Below are 19,829 nucleotides of genomic sequence, written 5' to 3' on the forward strand. Positions count from 1 at the left end.
ATTTGACCAGTTTTGACACTGAGGTCTGAGTAGCTGTCGTCATCGTCCTTAATATTCGTGAAGCAAATGAAGTCTGAGATGACGTCTGTTTTATATGTAGCTATGTCCATTTGGTGTAACAATGGTGTATGATCATGGTTCAGGCCTTCTTTCTACAACTGTAGCTGGTTGCCATCCATACACCGTTTCCATGTGCACTATGTTTTCTGAGTGAAATACAGACAGTGGCTTGGGTCGGGCATTGTAGTGCAACTTAAGTTTGTTCTGAAATGACTTTGCCTTGTCTGTCGTTCCTCGTGGTATGTTGACAAAAATAGCAGATAATCAATAAACAACAATCTGGATCAAAAAAAAAAAAACAAGATAGAAAGAGAGTATACATCATATGGTGAGGGTGAAGGCAGTGAGGAAAATGTAGGTCAATGATCCTTGTCACGTTGTCTGAGCTTGGCCGTCTCCTTGACTGGATGACTTCTGCCTTGGGTGACATTTTCTAGAAGCTGCGAGATAAGGTAGTGCCTGATCTTGCTGAAAGGATCATTTTTTAGATGTAGTTTTGTGGAGGATGAAGGCGATCAACATGGTCAAGTGGAATAATAACTTTTAGTACCACTTGAGAGACTATGTTGCACAATCGACAAAACTAAATCTTCGCTGGACACCTGTAACTTGATGTTGAATATAAATATTCTTCACTGACACACTCACTGACATCTGATTCTGTAGAAGAATTTAAATCTCAATAGGAATTCAATTTAATTTCTAGTACTTCTTTCCCACAGAGCATTTTTCGATGTTTTCCAGATATTGTTGACGTTTTGTGACTGTGTTTGTTGTGTGTAATTCCGTAAATATCTGGCAGATGGCGCGAGAGACCGCTACAAGGTGTTACTAGTGTTACAATATCACAGCAGAGTTTTGTAGACTCAGTAATTCAAGTTCAGAGTTCAAGTTCAAAGCTCTTGAATTTGTAAAAAAGTGACGGTACGTTCGTACTCCCTGGGGACCATTAATTCAATGATGTACCGATATGTTCGTACTACTCAAAGGGTTAACCTACACCTGTCTCTAGTGACAGAAGACTACCTGCTGGTCCCACCTCCACCGCCATAGGTAGACTACTTGCTGCTCGCATTTCCACTGCCAGAGGGAGACTACTTATTGTTCCAACCTCCACCACCAGAGGGAGACTACCCACGGCTCCCACCTTCACCGCCAGAGTTGCAGCCTCCTCCTTGGCCAAAGGATCCAGAGTTGCTGCCGCCGCCTCCTCGGCCAGAGGCTCCAGATTTGCCGCTGCCTCCTTGGCCAGAGGATCCAGTTGCCATCGCCTCCCGAGGGACTACTCCTGCCCAGTTCTGCACCACTCAGGGTTTCCAGTTTGTCATCGCCAGGGGGTCCGTTGATGCTGACCCTGGGGATTTGTTGTTGCCACCAGCAGGAGCATTGTCGCTGCTGGAATTTCTGTTGCCAGAGCCTTTACAGAGGGAGCCACTGACTAGAGAGAGGGGGTAGGAGGTGAGTTGGATCCCTCGACCGGGGCTCCTAGACACCCGACCTTCATGTCTGGACCTATGGTCACTGGGCCTGACTCCCAGGTTGCTGCACCACCAGGCATAGTTGGTCACCTGGTCTCTTGCTCAGCTCCCCCTGGTGGCCCAGACATCACTGCACGGTCAACTGGGCTCGCACCTCTGCCTGGGGTTGCACCCAACTGATCACCTACCTGCGCTCTCGACACCCCATCCACTGCGCCCGGGTCCTCTGTCGCTGGGTCTCGGTCCTGGCATAAAGGCGCTAGACTATGGGCTACCTCTCCCTCAAGAATGGGAGAAGATGGACAATATGGGATTTGAGGGAGGGTAGATTTTTTTATAGGAGGAAAGAGGTGGCTGTTGGGGCCATGTGTGTATGCACAAGGGGGTATATGTGGCAGGGAAGAACCCTGCATGTAGATATTGACTATATTCTCCCCAGGAGATTCTCCTAAGCCTTCAAACACTGTCAGATATTGTCACACACCTGTCTTCCAAGCAGTGGTATGGTTGACACTTTTGTCCATTAATTCACATGGCAGAGTGACCTGACCTTCTGGTTTTATCTTGGCTCCTCCATAAGCAACAAGCATGGTGTTCGTGAATTTTAGTTTTACAGTTCATGGCAGTTTCTATAGCATCTCGGCAGGTAGGTTGTTTCTTTCTGCTCGTGTGTCAAGTTTAAATTTCACTGGGTGCCCATGTATGCTTACTATTACTTTGCATGCTTCTACTTAGTCATCAGTCTTTGTATCAGCAACTGCAGCTCACCTTGCAGTGTTGCCCCCACTGCTTTTACATTTGTGCCTATTTGCTTGGTGCTTGTCAAGGTTGCCCCAATTGTTACTTGGCTTGTTTTTTTTTTATATATCTCCACTTTAAATGGCTGGGCGCTTTTGATAACTTGATATTTTTTCACATTTCCAAAGTGTTTTTGTTTCAGATATCACTTCTTTTTTCACTTAATGGACAGGTATATTGTATGTGTGAGTGTGTGAGCGTGAGTTCCTGCTGACTGAAGGACTTTGAGTTTAAGTAGTGTAGATATTGGCAGTAGTCACATCTGCCACCAACAATGGGTGTCCACCTGTGCTCCATATGAATTAGTTGTTCTAAACACATAGAATGTGTACCATCAGGTACATGCAGAGAGGAAACATGCCCCACCTCTTGATTTGATGTGCGGCACCAACATTGTGTACATAGCATGTCGTGCCTTGTGGTAACTGAAACCAGATCATATATTTCAGGGCAAGTTTGACACAATTTGGTTAAAAACATCTTGCTGCTGAACTCTACTGAAGGGTTCTCCTAAGAAGTGACAAATGTCCACAGTACTGAGAGATGTAGTGTATGGCAACTGATCATAGTTGGTAACAAAAGTCCTGAGGCTTGTTATCCATTTTGTTTTAATGCATCTTTCAGAAGATGGCAGTGAAGAAGACATTGTAAATTGGCATTTGAATAGCAGGAGGTGAGATGTTGCTCAAGCCTCTGATTGAATGTGTGACTGCAACTGTTGTTCCTGAACATTGGTGATGGCTTCACGTACAAAATACACATGATCCTTCACCATTGATCCCTTGTGCATGTTGGTCTCCTTCAAGCTTATTAACTCGGGGCAAGAAAGACTTCTAAGCCTGCTGTACTCTGCACCTGCAGATGGAAGTGTTTTAATGCAGACGGGTTCAAAGTTTATAAGGTGGACGCCACTTAAGGAAGTAACTCTAGAAAGTGCCACAAAGCTTTGGCTACAGCAGAAAATTGAGTTACCAAGGTCCATCATCACCGTTTTGAGTGTCATGCCCTGACATTTGTAAATGGTGATTCTGTGAGCACCGATGAAACTGCTCTCGAACAATGTAGGCCCTGCCCATGACTTCAAACTTTGACCTTGAGCATATCAAATGTATGTGTGTGTCCATTCTTAAAATGGGTGGTTATGATTTTCACCATCATAGGGTTTCCTAGATAATAGGAAACAGCTTGAAGTTTCCCTATTGCACCATTGATGAGACCAGTGGCAGTTTGGATATTTTTCTGAAGCATTAGCTTCAGCCTATTTTAATTTGTATGTTAGTTTCCAGTCCAGCTGAATGACTGCAGTCAGCCTGTTAAGCTTTCATTTTTTTCAGCAAATTTTCCTGAAGGGAAGGAAGTCAGTCTACAGTATCCATTGCCACAAGATGAATGTCCTCCCCAGGCATACTATCAAGCATAGTGGTCGTTATCTGGTTACATGTCTCTACTGAAGGAATGAGACAAGTTGAACTTCTTTGTCATCTAAATGTATCATGTGTTGGATAATTAATTTTTTGCAGCTGTAAATATCTCACCCTTTGATTTCGTATCAGTCAAAATGTGATCAGTTTTGTTGGTGGCTCTGAGTCTGGCATAGTTAAGCAGATTGCATAAACCCGGTCATGCTTCTGGCACATATTAATTGTGAGTTCATCATATATGAACAATTTCCACAGGTCCCACAGAGCCAGTCAATTTGTGCAATTCCTCTTGAGTAAGTGACACAAAAGGTGGTTTCTCATGCACAGGTGGAAGCTGCAGCAAATCCCCCACAAGTAAGATGTTGATTTTTCCAAACCAGCCATTGTCTTTGTTGGCAGTGTGGAAAATCTCACATAGGCGAAGATGGATATATAACAAGGTGACACTGGAAATCATAGACACCTCATCAATAACGATGGACAAGGGTGTCTGCTAAGCAAATAAATAATAATAATAAGAATATATAATTGAAAAAACTTTAGGCGCTTTGGTTTGTTTCAGTAGAATAATAATTAATCATTTAGTGACATACAGCGATTGAGGGTGGGTGAACGATACATAAACAACTGCTACTGCAGAGTCTCTTACAACAGGACCTGGGTTTTGCATCTCATCCGAAGGACGGAGCACAAGGAGGTTAAGAGACTTGCTTATCAGTAACACACAGTGAGTCAGTGGCTTAGTCGGGATTTGAACCAGGTTCCTGGTATAAAGCCCCTTTCTTTATCCATAGAAGAATCAGTGATCAATTATAATGTAATCCAATGGACAGATTGGTGCTAGACTGAATGAACCAAGTATTTTCTTAAAACACCAGATGGTGTTTACAAAAAATCCAACAAAACAACTGTACAAAGAACTTTCATGTTATCTCTGGTAAAATGGCATTCTCAAGCACAGCTGGAGAAGTGACTTGATAAATGATGTGAAATGCAGAAGCAATTAGCTGTTCTAACACGTTATTGATAATAACACATACACATTAAGGGTATAGCAAAATTGCTCAGTCTATATTGAGATAGTGTATTGCCGTTTGGATAGGGTAAATGTAAATAGTAGCCTGGTCTGTTGAAAGGGTTAAGATGTGAAAACAACTTTGACAGGTAAGTTAAATTTCCATACAATAAATACATTAAATAAATACATAAAAACAGCAGGGGTGTAATTGTTACAGTATGTAAAAAAAACATAAGATATTAATTTATTTCACTTTTCCTCATTATATACTGTGGGAAGAGGGATAATGATTTTTGTTTCTATGCTCGTATGTGCTGACTGTGATTTACACTTAGTCGCTTCCACATTTGCTTCAAATTCAAGTTCTTAGTATCTGCTTGTGCCAGCTCTGGGGCTTCAGGTCTAGTAATTGTTGGGAGCTGCATGCAGAGATAAGACAGTTAAAATAGTAAATGTGAATTTATTGATAAGAAGCATAAATTACAAATTAGAGGTAGAACTCTAGTTAGACAAGCTGTTAAGGAAGACGTGATACTGTATTATCGCTTATTTAATTTCAAACATCATAAACTATGATCAATACTGTTCTCAAAACAACAGGCTGTACTTATAGTGCTGTTGGACCTACAGTTTTACGCTTACATGTGTGTGGATATTTTTATTGTTTTGGTTTAATATAATCTAGCAGGCTAATGTTCCTACTGAAGTAGGATTTTGTTGTGCACTACACATTTAATCAAACCAAGTAGTGTAAGAAGTTGCTTGTATCGTTCATGACTTTTTCAAATCAAGTAACCTTATTTGTGTATAAAAATGACAACAGAGTTGCAGGCAGTGTCATCTTACTTAAAGGCACTCAAGCTGAAATCATAAAGTAATTTAAAGTAGGCTACAAACGTGGCAGCGGACAGTCTCTCTTTAGCGCGCACGGAAGAACTTACTGACTTGATACAGCACTTCATGAGATTTAAGGAATTAGTAGACTGGGGAAAAAGTGGATCGCACAAGTACAGTACGGCAAAAGGGACTCGCAGCAGCAGTCTGATTAAGGGGGAGGTTAACTATATAAATCTACATTTTCTATCTGGTCATTTTATTTGCCAGATTGTATGGTAATGTGTTCACACCACTTTCTTTTTTATTTATTTATTTTTGGCCTGTAAAATATACGTGCGATACAAAGTGTTCAGTTATACTGTAACTTATGTCTCTCTTTGTACTAGACCTAGTGTTAATCGCTTGTCAGCTTTTTTCTACCTTAAAAACGTCGTTGTTAATCAGATGTCATTGATGTGTGATTGCAAAGATTTATTTACTGTATATTAAAAGGTTTCACACATCAAAATGTTGTCACTCACAATCGAAATTAAAATGTTTTAGTAATATATTCTAATGACATAAAATTATACAATATTATTGTAGTATTTTAAATTATTTATTTTTAGTTAATATACCCAATCAATTTATTCCCTGGGCTCGATCTACTAATTCCCCAGACGTAGGCGTAAACTTTAGAAACAATGGAACCTCCCCTTTAAATTCTAGACGCCTATCCACTTTTTCCCCGGTCTACTTATTCCCCAGGACACCGGGAATATGTCTCTGCATGCCCAGAGGTTCCAGGCCTGCGCCTCAGCACAAATTAAGCATTGGTTCTGACAGTTCAAGATATTTTGATTTAATAAGATTATTTTTACAGGAGATTAGAAATCTATACATTAAAAAAAAAAAAAAAAAAAAAAAAAAAAAATCTGTTAAATACAAAATTAGGATGTACATTAATGTGGTCATACTTACCCTACATATGTTCACCATTAAAAATCCCCGGTTTCTGCTTTGTTTCCGTTTTTCCATTTTAGTGAATTTGATTCCTTGATCTAGTTATAAGCACATTTTGCCATTGTATAAAGACCCCTTTCTCTGTGCTCAATTGGGTTGGGTGTTTAATAATGAATGATATCACAAAACAAAGAACATATCTAATATTTTCTCACTTCTCAACACTGACACTCCCCCTTATAGTTTTGATTCAGATACATTAACCAAATTAAATGAAATTTGGTGGCATTTAATTTCATGTTGAGATATTACTTCAAGGTTTTAAAACTTAGTAGACTAATAGAAAAATAAAGAAGCTGAAGCAAGATTTTATATAATTCACAGGTAACATAGAATCTGTACTACATATCTCTTCTCTTAGTGTAAGATGAGCTATGGAGTGTATTTTCCATTAAATGTCAACTAGACACGTTTAAGTAACAGAATACTGTTTCACAAAAGTAAAAAACATAATAAAAAGGTGTATGTTGGAGTCCTAATGGCATAAGAAAATATAATACTGTACTAAAAAAAGTACAAAAACAAAAGACTCTCTAAACTTTGTCTCCCGTCTTATACTTAATATACATATACTGTACATCAAACTTTAGGTTAAAGTTTTATTTTAATGTATGTTAAAGTATAAGACGTGACCGGAAAGAAAGAAAAGAAAATGTAAGCCTTACTTAAAGTCCTTAACTAAGACTTTAAAAATAAACCTCTAGTTTCATACACCCTGATTAGCACTGACCTTGGACTACCTAATATTAGTTTAGGTAAACTTGTAGTTTTTATTAGTTTGCATTAGCTTAACAAATGTGTACAGTAAACAATGTTTTATTCAGAATTGGATTTAAAGGGGAATTTAAAAATAGCTACAAAGCACCAACTCCCTTAAGAGATATGGTGTCCATAAATAAATAGGTAAAATGCATAGAACCATACAACCATACATACATTAAATAAAAAAGAATAGTGAGCAACAAACACTTTCCAAATTTTTACCTTTCACGGTTTCACTAGGCAAAATGGTACTTATTAGAAACATTTTAAATGCATTCATTTCCTTTTATTTGTGTGCTAACAAAACCTGAAAAATAACTCTAATCAGTGCTTTTTGCCGTGTTGTTTAATTTGCCCTGGCTTTATTTATTTATTTTTTTCAAATATCGAATATCGGCTACATACTAAATTTGGAAAAATACCGCTGTTGCATTGTGTCTGACTTTTTAATTAATTCAGATTCTCATTTTAGACAATGAAAAAAACTAAAATTAGTAGCAATTACCGGTGATATGTTCTGAATGCTTTTTATTCATAGTGTCGCTTTACAGCGCTGATTGGATGCAGCCTGCTTGATTCTCTCACGGTCAACTGCATAATTATTAAAAGCGAATTCCACCACCACATGTACTTTTAGTGTACTCTCCATGTTGTTGTTGTTTTGTTTTTTTCGTATCTGTGACAAAACTCAAAAATCAGTATTTTCTTCTGGATTTTTCGTGATCAGTGATCAGAAATCTGTCTTTGTTTCCAGCCTACACATTTTGATTCCGGGGCTCCCTGCTGCTTGTGACGTTATGATCACAGAATGGCAGTGTTGCCAACTTCACAAAGCCAACTAGAAGTCACTAGAGAAACCACACATATTAGCTAGATGTCGCTATTAAAGTCGCCAGAAATGTCGCTACACAATTTACCACCTTTTGCAATCGCTTAACCAAAGTAAACACCAATATAAACAGTATTAAATGTATTAATGATGGCTGATAATTTTTAAATGTCTTATTTATATTTGTCTGGAATATCTACCAATAAAGTTAGTCTGATGTAATTCATTAGAATTAACTTTATTGTACATTATGCATATCATTGATTTTAGTACATTATGTTTGTTTAAATAATTGATGTTGTTCGCTTCCACTAACAAGGCGGCAGCAGTTGTTGTAGTTATTTGCATTACGATTAGCAGGTCACTGGTGATCTCTTTGGTTCACAGCTGCAACCAGCTTGACAGCAACTTTTCATAGCTGTGCTGTGCTGTGCAGGATCAGTACTGTCAGTTTTTTTTTGCAACGCGCCGCCAAATTTATTTATTTGTCATTTTATTGGATGCTGAGCTTCAGAACAACGTCACACCCCAGGGGGAGGGCATGGTACGTGAGCACTGTGGCGATTGAAGTCCTGCACTGATAACGACCTCATAATCAAAAAGAATAGAAAAAAAAAAACATGCACAGTAAAAATAGCCAAAAAATAGCCAAAATGCCAAAGACGATATCTACCGGCTAGATGTTTTCAAAACAAGCCGATTTTGGCTGGAAAACCACCAATCTGGCAGCCCTGTGCAGGATCAGCGCAGATTTCTATGGGTGGAGTTGAATGACATCATGCAGCAGCCTTCAGAGAACACGTATCTCTGAGATTCTGTCCGGAACTGTGCAGATCTGTGCAGAACTGCGGAAATCTGCACTACGTGAAGAACGCCACCACTCTGCTACTCAGGACGAGAGAAGCATGGAGTATTTAGCTGCTTGTGACTTATGTTGTGATGATATAATTTGGCACCCTCTTTCTCTGAAAATTGCTGTTGTCGGCAGTGAAAGTCGCTAGATTTGTCGTTTTTGTCACTAGGGAAACCCAAAAGTCGCTAGAACTCGCAACAAAATCTCTAAGTTGGCAACACCGCAGAATGGTGTTATAGGCTATGAAGGCGTTTTCTGTTTCCTTAGCAATGGTCTTAACAACCATGTCAGGAACGATAGGTTGCGGATGCAACCCCGGTTCCCTGAAAGAGCAAATAACCATTAACGTATGGGACATTGCCGTCAGGCAGTAGGGATTGGCTGAGCTTTATAGCAAAGCTGCTGATAGGTCTCTGCGCGAGCTGCCATGTAAGCCTGTCCCCCTGGGAGCTTACTATATGCAGCGCGCATAGACTCTTTTCCTCTTTTGCTCTTCGGGCCAGGAAGGCTTCCGGAGCGACCTCGCGGGTTAATGGTTATTTTCTCTTTCAGGAAACCGGGGTTGCATCCGCAACCTATCGTTCCCTTTCAATTCGAAAATAACCATTAACGTATGGGAACAGTGAACCCAAGCTGTCACGAGGGAGGATTCTCGGCAGTAGGACAGACTTACGTCATAACGCAATTGCGCAGGCAATACATCTAGGCATATGCGGAGCTATGCCTCGGCGTCTATGCTCGCAATAACACCTGTCCTAAGGTGGGGTATCAGACACTACATTGGCATCCTGAGGTGCCACAGAGTGTAGTACAGATGCTCCAAACAATGGAGCAGAGGAATCCAGCACGTTTAATCTGTAAAACCTCATAAAGGTATGCAGAGTAGCCCAACTGGCTGCCGCGCAAATATCAGACACTGGCACCCCTCTAAAGAGGGCCCAGGATGTTGCCATACCCCTAGTGGAATGCGCCTTCAACTGCCTTGGCGGTGGAAGGCCTGCAGACTCATAGGCTAATTTAATAGCATCCACTATCCAGTGGGAAAGGCGTTGTTTTGACAACGGTTGACCCAACGTCTTAGAACCATGGCATATGAACAGTTGTTCTGTTTGCCTCACGGTCTTTGTACGGTCAGTATAACACCTCAATGCCCGCACAGGGCAGAGCATGTGTAACCGTTGTTCCTCTGGAGAGGAAAAGGGAGGAGGATGGAATGCCATCAACTCGACATGGCTGGTTCATATGGAACGGGGATATAACCGTTGGCAGAAAGGCTGGATTTGTATGCATGGAGACCTTAGAACTGTCTCCTGCGAAGCGGATACATGAAGGGTGCACTGACAGTGCATGTAATTCACTGACGCGTTTTGCTGACACTACCGACAGCAAAAACGCAGTTTTCATAGACATGAGCTTCATATCCACTGAGTGGAGAGGCTCGAACGGCGCCTTGGTAAGGGCTTCTAGCACCACGTCAAGGCTCCATGACGGTAAGTTGGTCACTCTTGGAGGTCGCAAGCGTCTTGCGCCTTTAAGGAACTGGGAGCCATTGGAGTCAGTGGAAATGCATAAAGGAGGACTGGCGGCCAATCGTGAGCTAGTGCGTCGACTCCTAGGGGGCTGTCGGGATCCCTCACCAAGAACCATAGGGGGTAGTGTGAGGTCTCTCGCGAAGAGATCTACCTGCGCTCTGCCAAACCGTTCCCAGATGCGCTCTACTACCTGAGGGTGGAGACGCCATTCTCCTGCAAGAGGGCCTCCTCTGGGTAGGAGGTCCACTGTGTAATTGACTCTGCCCGGTAGGTGAACCGTGCGCAGAGAGGTCAAGCGCGGCTGTGCCCATAGCAACAGCCGTGCTACCATTTGGTGAAGGCGGGGGGACAGCAGGCCCTGGCGGTTGATATACGCCACAACCGTGGTGTTGTCCGACCGCACCAACACGTGCTTGTCTAGAAGCACTGGCAAGAAGTTCCAGAGGGCGAGGTCCACTGCTCTGAATTCCAGAGCGTTGATGTGGGCTGACCTCCAGGGTCCTGACCACACTCCACGGGTCCCTGAACCGTTCCAGACTGCTTCCCAACCTCGGTTGGAAGCGTCGGTCATAACCACTTCCCTCCGGAAGATGGGACCCAGGCGAACGCCCTGGTGGATGTTTGCCGGAACTTTCCACCAGCGTAGTGCTTCCCAGCAGGTTTGGGATACCGCCAACCTGCGGTGTTTGTCTCGCTGCGAATATAATGCGAAGGCATTGAACCAGGTCTGTAGAGGTCTCTGGTGTAATAAGCCCAAGGGAAGAGCTTGTGAGGTGGCAGCCATCAGCCCCAGCATGCGCTGACACAGCTCCATGCTGATTGTTTCTCTCAACCTGAACAGGGAGAGACACCGTTCCAGTGAGGCAATTCTTTGTGTCGACAGGGTCGCTTCCATGGACACTGAGTCCAGATGCAACCCCACGAACTCGGTCTGTTGGCTTGGCACGAGGCGGCTTTTCTCTGAATTGACCTTCAGACCCAGCCGCTGAAGATGGTTTGTAACCATCACTGTGTGTTGTTCCAGCTGCAGATGAGCCAGTCGTCCAGATAGTTCAGCAGTCGGACACCTTGAGCCCGCAAAGGGGCTAAAATGGTGTCCATACATTTTGAAAAGGTTCGAGGAGCTAGAGACAGACCGAATGGGAGGACACAAAACTAGTACACCCTGCTCTGGAATGTGAAACGCAGATACTTCCTGTGACCTGGGCAGATGGGAACGTGAAAGTACACATCTGTCAGGTCCACGGTGGTAAACCAGTCGCTGTGCCGGACTGACTGGATAATGTGCCTGTGCGTAAGCATCCTGAACGATAACCGCCGTAGGTATCTGTTCAGTACTCGCAGATCTAAAATAGGGTGGAATCCGCCGTCCTTTTTGGGCACTAAGAAGTATTTGGAATAGAACCCCTGGTCGATCAGAGCAGGGTCTACTTGTTGAATGGCACACTTCCTGAGCAGTGCCTGTATCTCTGCATTCAGAGCTGAGGACTGAACCGAGTCCTTTACTGCAGTTACGATCACCCCCCTGAAGGGGGGAGGCTTTAACCGGAACTGAAGGGTGTACCCGATGGAAATGGTCTTGTGCACCCAGATGTCGTTGGCACACTGTTGCCAGAACTAGAGCTGTGGAACAGTGTAGGGGTGAGCTAATAGCTGCCTGGGTGTCTCAGGGCTGCTTTGGCTGCTCACGCTCACAAGAGGCCTGGCCGGAGCCATGAGGACGTGATCTGCCACCTCTGCTAGGGCGCCATATTATGTGCCGCGGTTGTGTAACCCCAAGCCTCACTGATAGACCTGCGGGGGGCGGTCTTACCACCCCGTGGTCGCGCCTGCTGCTGTGGCGGTGCCTTGTGCCAGGGCTGTCCCTGGGGCCGCTTCGGCTGGAACTGTTTGCTTGGCCACATCTTGGCCATTTGCTGCGATGTCTCTCGTGCTTTGACGGAGCATTGTAGCATCTTCTCTACTGCCGGACCAAACGTGTGTCCGGGAGTAATTGGAGCGTTCAGCAAGGGGGCCTTGTCAGGCTCCTGCACTCTCTCCTGCAAGAGCCAGAGCTGTCTTCTGGCTACCACCATTGAAGCAATGCTCCTGCCCTAAGCCCGCGCATTGAGCTGGGCTAACCTTACCAGCAGCTGGCTGACCGTGTCTAGCTCACTTCTGAGGGCTGCAGAAGGGCACTCCGGAAGGTCTCTAATTAGTGCTGCCTGCTAGACTGTCAGTAGACTGCCTACATTTGACAGTTGACTGCCTCCGTGGCCGCAGAATACCCTTTCTTTAGGTGTATCTCTGTGGTCCTGCACTGTTTATTAGGACACGTTGGGTCCTTAATAAGCCCAGATAGTGTTGGCGTTTTCACCAATGCGGCGAACGCAACGTCCACTGGTGGAAAGGACGCTAGGCCAGCCTTGCTGGCCCCCTGCATAGTAAAGGCCAAAGCCTTGCGAGATGCAGGAGCAGAAGCCGGAGCCCCCCAAGTAGACTGCACCTCTTTAGCAAAGTCAATGCTGGGAGCATCCTGGACTGACGGGACTGGGCCGAAGGCGACTCAAACAGAGATCGCCGTGGAAGCTCTGTCTGGGGACAATCAATATCCAAGTGACTTCTTGGTCCTTTGTCGAAGGGTGCATGTCTGAAAGACAGCATAGAGACTGCAAAAAGCCCTATCCGCCAGCGCGGATGCGGCGTGCTCTGGCCCGAGACATGCCACGCACTCCTCGTGAGGGTCACTGGCAGGCAGCTTAGCCTGGCAGGACGTGCACCGGTGAAAGCCCGACATCTTGTGCGAGCACAGCACCGTAAACATTGACCGAACACCAAGCGTCGAATAGAGAACGTCGAACAGCCAGCGGCAGAGCGCCGATGTGTCGAGCGTTTAGCGTCAAGGTGTCATGCGTCGAGCGTTTAGCGTCAGGCGTCATGCGTCGAGCGTGTGGCGGCAAAGCGCTGAGCGTCGAAGCTCCGAGCATCAAAGCGCCGAGCACGTAGCGTCGAGGCGCCGAGCGTCGAGCACGTAGCGTCAAAGCGCCGAGTGCATAGCGTCGAGGCGCTGAGCGTCGAGCACGTGGCGTCAAAGCGCCGAGCATCGAGCGTCAGAGCGCCGAGTGTCGAAGCGCCGAGCGCATAGCGTCGAGCACGTGGCATCGACGCGTCGAGCGTATAGCGTTGACGTCGAGCACCAAGTCCCAAGCGCGGAAGCGCTGACACCTCGCAGAGCGAGTACCGAGCGTCGAGACGCTAGCACAAGACGCTTAAGCGTCAGCTGACCTGCAGAGCGGAGAGGCTGGTGCTGATACAGTGTCTTATTTGGTGTTAATACTTACCTAGGTGCTAATGGGAATATGTGCTTGGTGGTCATCTTCTTTTTGGTGAAAAGGTTTTTTGTTTTTTTTATTCTGGAATGCTGCAGTGAGTGCTTGGTGTACTGTAGAAGGGACTGTAGGGCATGCCGTACAGCTACCACGCATTGGGAAACACACAGCAGTGGAAGATTCTAGATGGCTGCAAAGCAGACTCCACACACACACACGGTCTAGCCAGGTGAGACCGACTGCAATATGAGCATGGCAAAGCCAACGACGCACGTCGAAATATATATAGAAATCTGAAATAGAAATATATACAACCCAAAAACACACAATATAATTATAATATTTATAATAATATTATAAATAATAGGAGAAGATGGAGACCACAAGGTTAAACAAAAACGCGGTGCTGAAGCAAAGCGTGAAGGATATATATAAAGTAATATATAAAATATATAACACAATTATGTAATCCAATAACCAATAATAAACGTACTGAAATAAACTCGGAGAAGGGGCCAAAACCAGCTTCTCAAGCCTAAGCTTTGTGAGTACAATCAGTACGAGCTCTAGTACCTACCGCTACCGTTGCTGAAGACAAAAGAGGAAGAGAGACTCTGCGCGCTGTGTATAGGCAGCTCGCGCAGAGGCCTATCGGCAGCTTTGCTATAAAGCTCAGCCAATCCCTACTGCCTGACGACAATGTCCCATACGTTAATGGTTATTTTCGAATTGAAAGGGAACCTGTTTATGTGCAAAATAACAAGATGACTGCATGTGTTAGAGAGGGGCTGCATGTATTGAAATGAAATAAGTTTATTATTGATTTTATCATAAAGACAATTACTCGAGTCAGATGGAGACTTTTTTTGCGTGACCTAAGTCAATCACATCTTTTGAGCAGGGAGTTGAGTCACGAAAAGTTGTGACTTGATTCCAAGTCGAGTTGAGTCATTGATTCTAGTCATTACAACTCTGGTGTGGGAAGCCTCTGCAAAACAAAGAAAATACCAACAAGACAGTGCAAGATGTGTACAATCATACACCATGATATAAACAAGAAACATTACACAGAATTTTATATTGCATTTCCATTTTACCCAACCTTGAGAGTTCTCATTAGTTCAACCCAGAGGCTTCCACAGAAGTTGGATCTCTATTATACTTTTTCTTCTAATAACATTATAGAGCAGTTGGAGCTAACATGCCCCAAATAAGTCACATTTATATTCTAACTTGAATATGCTAATTATTCTATTCACTTAGGAGTATGGTAAAACCAACAAGCAGGGCAGACTAAAACTGAGAACATAATTAGCACTAAATGAATAACTGCAATTTAATAAATTATCAATACACAACATATTAAACTTGCAATAAATAGACACATTGTTATGAGAGGTCTTTTAAAGCTTTTAAAAATAAGTGGCATTCCTTTGGTCACATTTGATCTTTTCAGAGGTATGACAGTAGATAAGTGGCAAAACTATGAGGTTCTGTTCAGGAAATAATTAATTGGTTAATTTATAAACAGTATGGTTAATTTATAAACAGTATGGTTAATTTATAAACAGTATGGTTAATTTATTTTTAAGATGGTTAATTTATGAAGAGTATGGTTAACCCTTTGAAGTCCATTTATTCAGTGTTTGTCAGGCACGTCAGGTCCAACTTATTTTCACACGCCTTGTTTATTTTACACAAGCTGTTTAAAACATATTTTTTCAGAGTAAAACAGGTTTAAAAGACACTGAATCGCAAAAGGGCACTCAGTACTGTATCTCCAGCCAAGCCCCACCCTTGTTTGCTGTATTTTTAACATACCTCTTTATAGACGTGCATACTGATAAGTCCTCTTCTGATCATTCGTTTTATCACCAAACTCCTCAATAATGTGAACCAAGTCATTATTTTATTACTATAACATCTCAAAAAGCTCTGCAAATGTCTGTGATATTCTTTGATGGATGCAGAAGCAGCTATCTCCTTTGTTTATGTCTGTGTTATCTCTGTGGTGCATGGAGCTATCAGATATGCCTTTTTTTCAGCTGCATTCACCTCCTATAGGTCTCACTCGGCCATTGAAAGGTTTTCTCTGCTTTATCTGTAGAAAAAATGACTAGAGACCTGTGCTTTACTTCTTTTAGACTGGAAAGGAAAAATTGTTATGTCGGACCTGGTACAACATAGGACCGCAAAGGGTTAATTTACGAACAAGAAGGTTCATTTATTTGCACAATGGTTAATCTACTAGCAGTATGGTTAATATAATTTTAGGATGGTTCATTTACTAACAGTATGGTTATTTTATTTTCATGATGGTTAGTTTATTTAAAATGGTTAATTTACGGACAGTATGGTTAATTTATTTTCAGGATGGTTAATTTATTTTCAAGATGGTTATTTTGTAAACAGTATGGTTGGGCCATTTAATGACACTGTGAAGGATACCCTTAGGATCCTTACTTTCATACAATATAGACGCGTAAATAAACACATAGGGCCTGATCTTCGTATGCATCGCGCAATATGGGGGGAGTGGCTGACAATATGTGTGATCCTGGTATATTTGAAGGTATGCGCCAAGCACAAAACCAGGTTTGTGACATGCAGAATAAGGATTGTAAAAGGATTGCGTTAACTCCACGCACACTACCATTCCAGCACTGACTACAAACAGGCAACAATGGGAAACGTCGGTAGCATGCAGCATTGCCATCGACATGTGGATGTGAATGATGCAAAGCACATCCAGCAACAGCAATCCCGACATAGGCGAAGATATGCTGAAAGGGTGTACCAGCCCCGGCACACATATGAGGAGCTCAGCAATGAGCAAATCGTGTCCAGGTATCGTCTCAAATCATCTATGCCACATACTGCATGATGACCATAACAAACCTGCGCAGTTATGCCTTCTCTGAGAAATTGGTAGTGTCTGTCCGTCTGTATGTGTATCCTAGCTACCAGGACCTTCCAGAAGGTAGCAGGTGATACAGTCAGCCGTGTCTCGCCACCTCAACCGGTTCATAACCCTGTTGCTGTGACGTGCTGAGGAACATATTCAATTCCCCAGTACCACAGCAAACAGTGAGGAGATAATGCAGGGTTGTTATGAGGTCGCTCACCTGCCTTGTGTGGTAGGTGCAATTGACTGCACCCATATTGCTAATTGTACAGAGATTGTTGATTTATTGAGAAATCATAGTAGGCTACAATTAATATTTTAGGAGAATATTTAAAATTAATTATTATTCTTACAAAAAAATGGCATAACAAAAAAAATCCATTCCAGCGACACTGACAACCTTTCAAATTGGGCTTAATCATGATGTTCAAATGGGTGAGTAGAATGAATAACATAATGCATTTCTGTATACTGTGTATATAAAAATGCTTGATTGATTTTTACTTTGCAGGTGAATGACCTTGTTACATTTACAAATCAGAGAGTGTGCTACCACAGTAGACTTTGTCACAGCACGACTTATATAAAAAAAAAAATCATTCTCTGGAGAAGAAAACGGGTAGATGCAGTGGCGGAGCAATAGCAGGTGCAGCAGGTGCAACTGTGCTCGGGCCCATACAGAGGGATTCGAATGTTTCGATTTTTAATTTTTTTTTTTAACAATGATAATATCCTTCTTTATATTTGCAGATCTTACACATTTGTATCACTGTAGTTGCAGTGCCACTAATTCAGATTGTATCCTCCATCATTTCAAAAGGTGTTGCTATTGTCTTAATTATCCTAACTTTTTTCCCCCGGAGGCTGGTTTGGGGCAAGTCTTCATGGAAGGTTTTGGGGTACTATTCAGCATAGACATCTGCATTTATATTCTGTGTGCGTGATCCATCCTGTAGTTTAGAAGGAAGCACCGAATAAATGACAGCAAATCAACATGCCTGCATTTCTGATTTAAAAATAATAATAAAAAGGTTGAATTCTGTAATAATTTCTGTGATCGCAGGATTGTGGAATCCTGTTAGGATTGGTGATTAAACCTGTTTGTTTATGATTGAAAAATAGTGTAGTGTTGGATGTAAAGATGTACGCAAAACACAATTAAAGTAGGTGAGTAGAAAATGTTCTTATTACGTACTGTTTCATGTATGCTAACATTCTGACAATTAAATACAGTTCAATATTGAACACTTGATTTGGTGTGTTTGATGTTTACAAATAAGGGTTAAATTAACGTTGGGGGAGGGGGGCCCACAATGGTCCTGCACCGGGGCCCATCATCCTCTTCCTCTGCCACTGGGTTGATGGAAGTTCCACAGACTGATTAATGTGGAAGGCTGTGATCACCTTGGGGAAGAAAGCAGGGTTTGTACGCAGTAACACCTTGCTACCATCATCTCTAATACACATGCTGGAGCTGTGCATCGACAGCGCCTGCAGCTCACTGATCTGCTTTGTGGAGGTGATAGCCACGAGGAAGGCTCTCTTTATAGACAGATACTTCAACTCTATGGAGCGTATGAGCTCAAACAGGGCCTCCGTGAGAGCCTTCAGTACAATATCAAGGCTCCATTTGGGGAGAATAGTCCTCCTAGGAGGGTGCAATCGCCTCGGAGAAACCAGGTAGCCAGAAAATGCGCGCCCGGGGACATTGAGTCAACGGGGGCATGGCAAGCAGAAATAGCCGCTAGGTAAACCTTCAGGGATGAAGGTGATCTACCAGTCTCATGCAGATATTGCAGAAACTGTAGAATCCCCCCAAGACCCACCTCTCAGCCACTCAAAGAGAGGGAAAGCCCACACACCCTCTCCCCCACCTCTCCGTGTCATTGCTATGACCAACAGGCAGATATTGTACGGCTTCTGCTCTCTTCTTGCAGCACTATGAATACACCAGAAGAGTCAGCACAGATTTCTCCCCTGTTACAGTAAGACATACATAATTACAGGAAAGCAATGTCAGAAACAAATAGAAAATTCTTAAGTTATGGGCCCTTTTTTAAGAGACCATTTGTGTTATGAGGCCACTATTAGACTGTAGAGAAAACAATGGCTGTATTGCAATCATTTGTTATGTTTGTAAGTCATCAGTGGATTAGGGAGTCTGCTAAGCAAGTAACCTTTCTATATCTTTTGTATTTCTTTGGTTAAGCGCTTACATGTGGTCTGCTGTGACACGTATCTATTACGAAGTTCTCCACAGTCTGGAGGAAGATGGGCTACTTGATCTCTCCAACAGTCTTCACATTTTCTGTGTTCACTATGTGTTCCTTCCTTGGTTAAAAGCTGACCTTGCCATGTTCATTAGTGACTGGGATAACCATCCTTTGCGCACAGAAGGGAATTTAACTCCCAGTCAGTTGTGGATAACGGAGCACATGCAGAATCCCAACACCAACTCCGGAGATGCTTTAGAGGTGTTGTAAGAGAAATTACCTCACAGGTCATTATAATTTATGTATATTCAAACACTAAAAAGACGCCCTCCCCCCCCCCCCAGTTGGTAAAGATGTTTCTCCAAAGCAAATGATAGCAGTCTCACCTTTCTCCAGCCCAAGTCTTTAGAGGTCTGTCCAGGCCCAGGCAGGGCAAGCCCTGTCAGCCTTCTCAAGAACTCCACCTTCTCCAATCTCCAATGGAGCCCTAATCTTGCTGAGTTTGTTAATTTGAGTCAGTAGAAAACAATATCTGTCTGATATATTAAACATGTTACATTATGGAGATGATAAAATACATAATTGATATACATAAAACATATAATTGAACATTTTGATATAATTTTAAAAAAATAGTACTTGTAATTGTCATGGAAATTGCTGTTTAGCAAAGAGACTTTTTCTTCAAATTTAGGTATATTCACAATTTAGCCATATTACATGACCATAGTTAGCCCCCATCAAAACGTCTAACAGAACAGAGTTCAACAAAACCTAGCCATTTAAAGAAAAATAAACACAACTTTTAGAAAT

Source organism: Polyodon spathula, chromosome 1, assembly GCF_017654505.1.
Source record: "Polyodon spathula isolate WHYD16114869_AA chromosome 1, ASM1765450v1, whole genome shotgun sequence".
NCBI classification, from domain to species: domain Eukaryota; kingdom Metazoa; phylum Chordata; class Actinopteri; order Acipenseriformes; family Polyodontidae; genus Polyodon; species Polyodon spathula.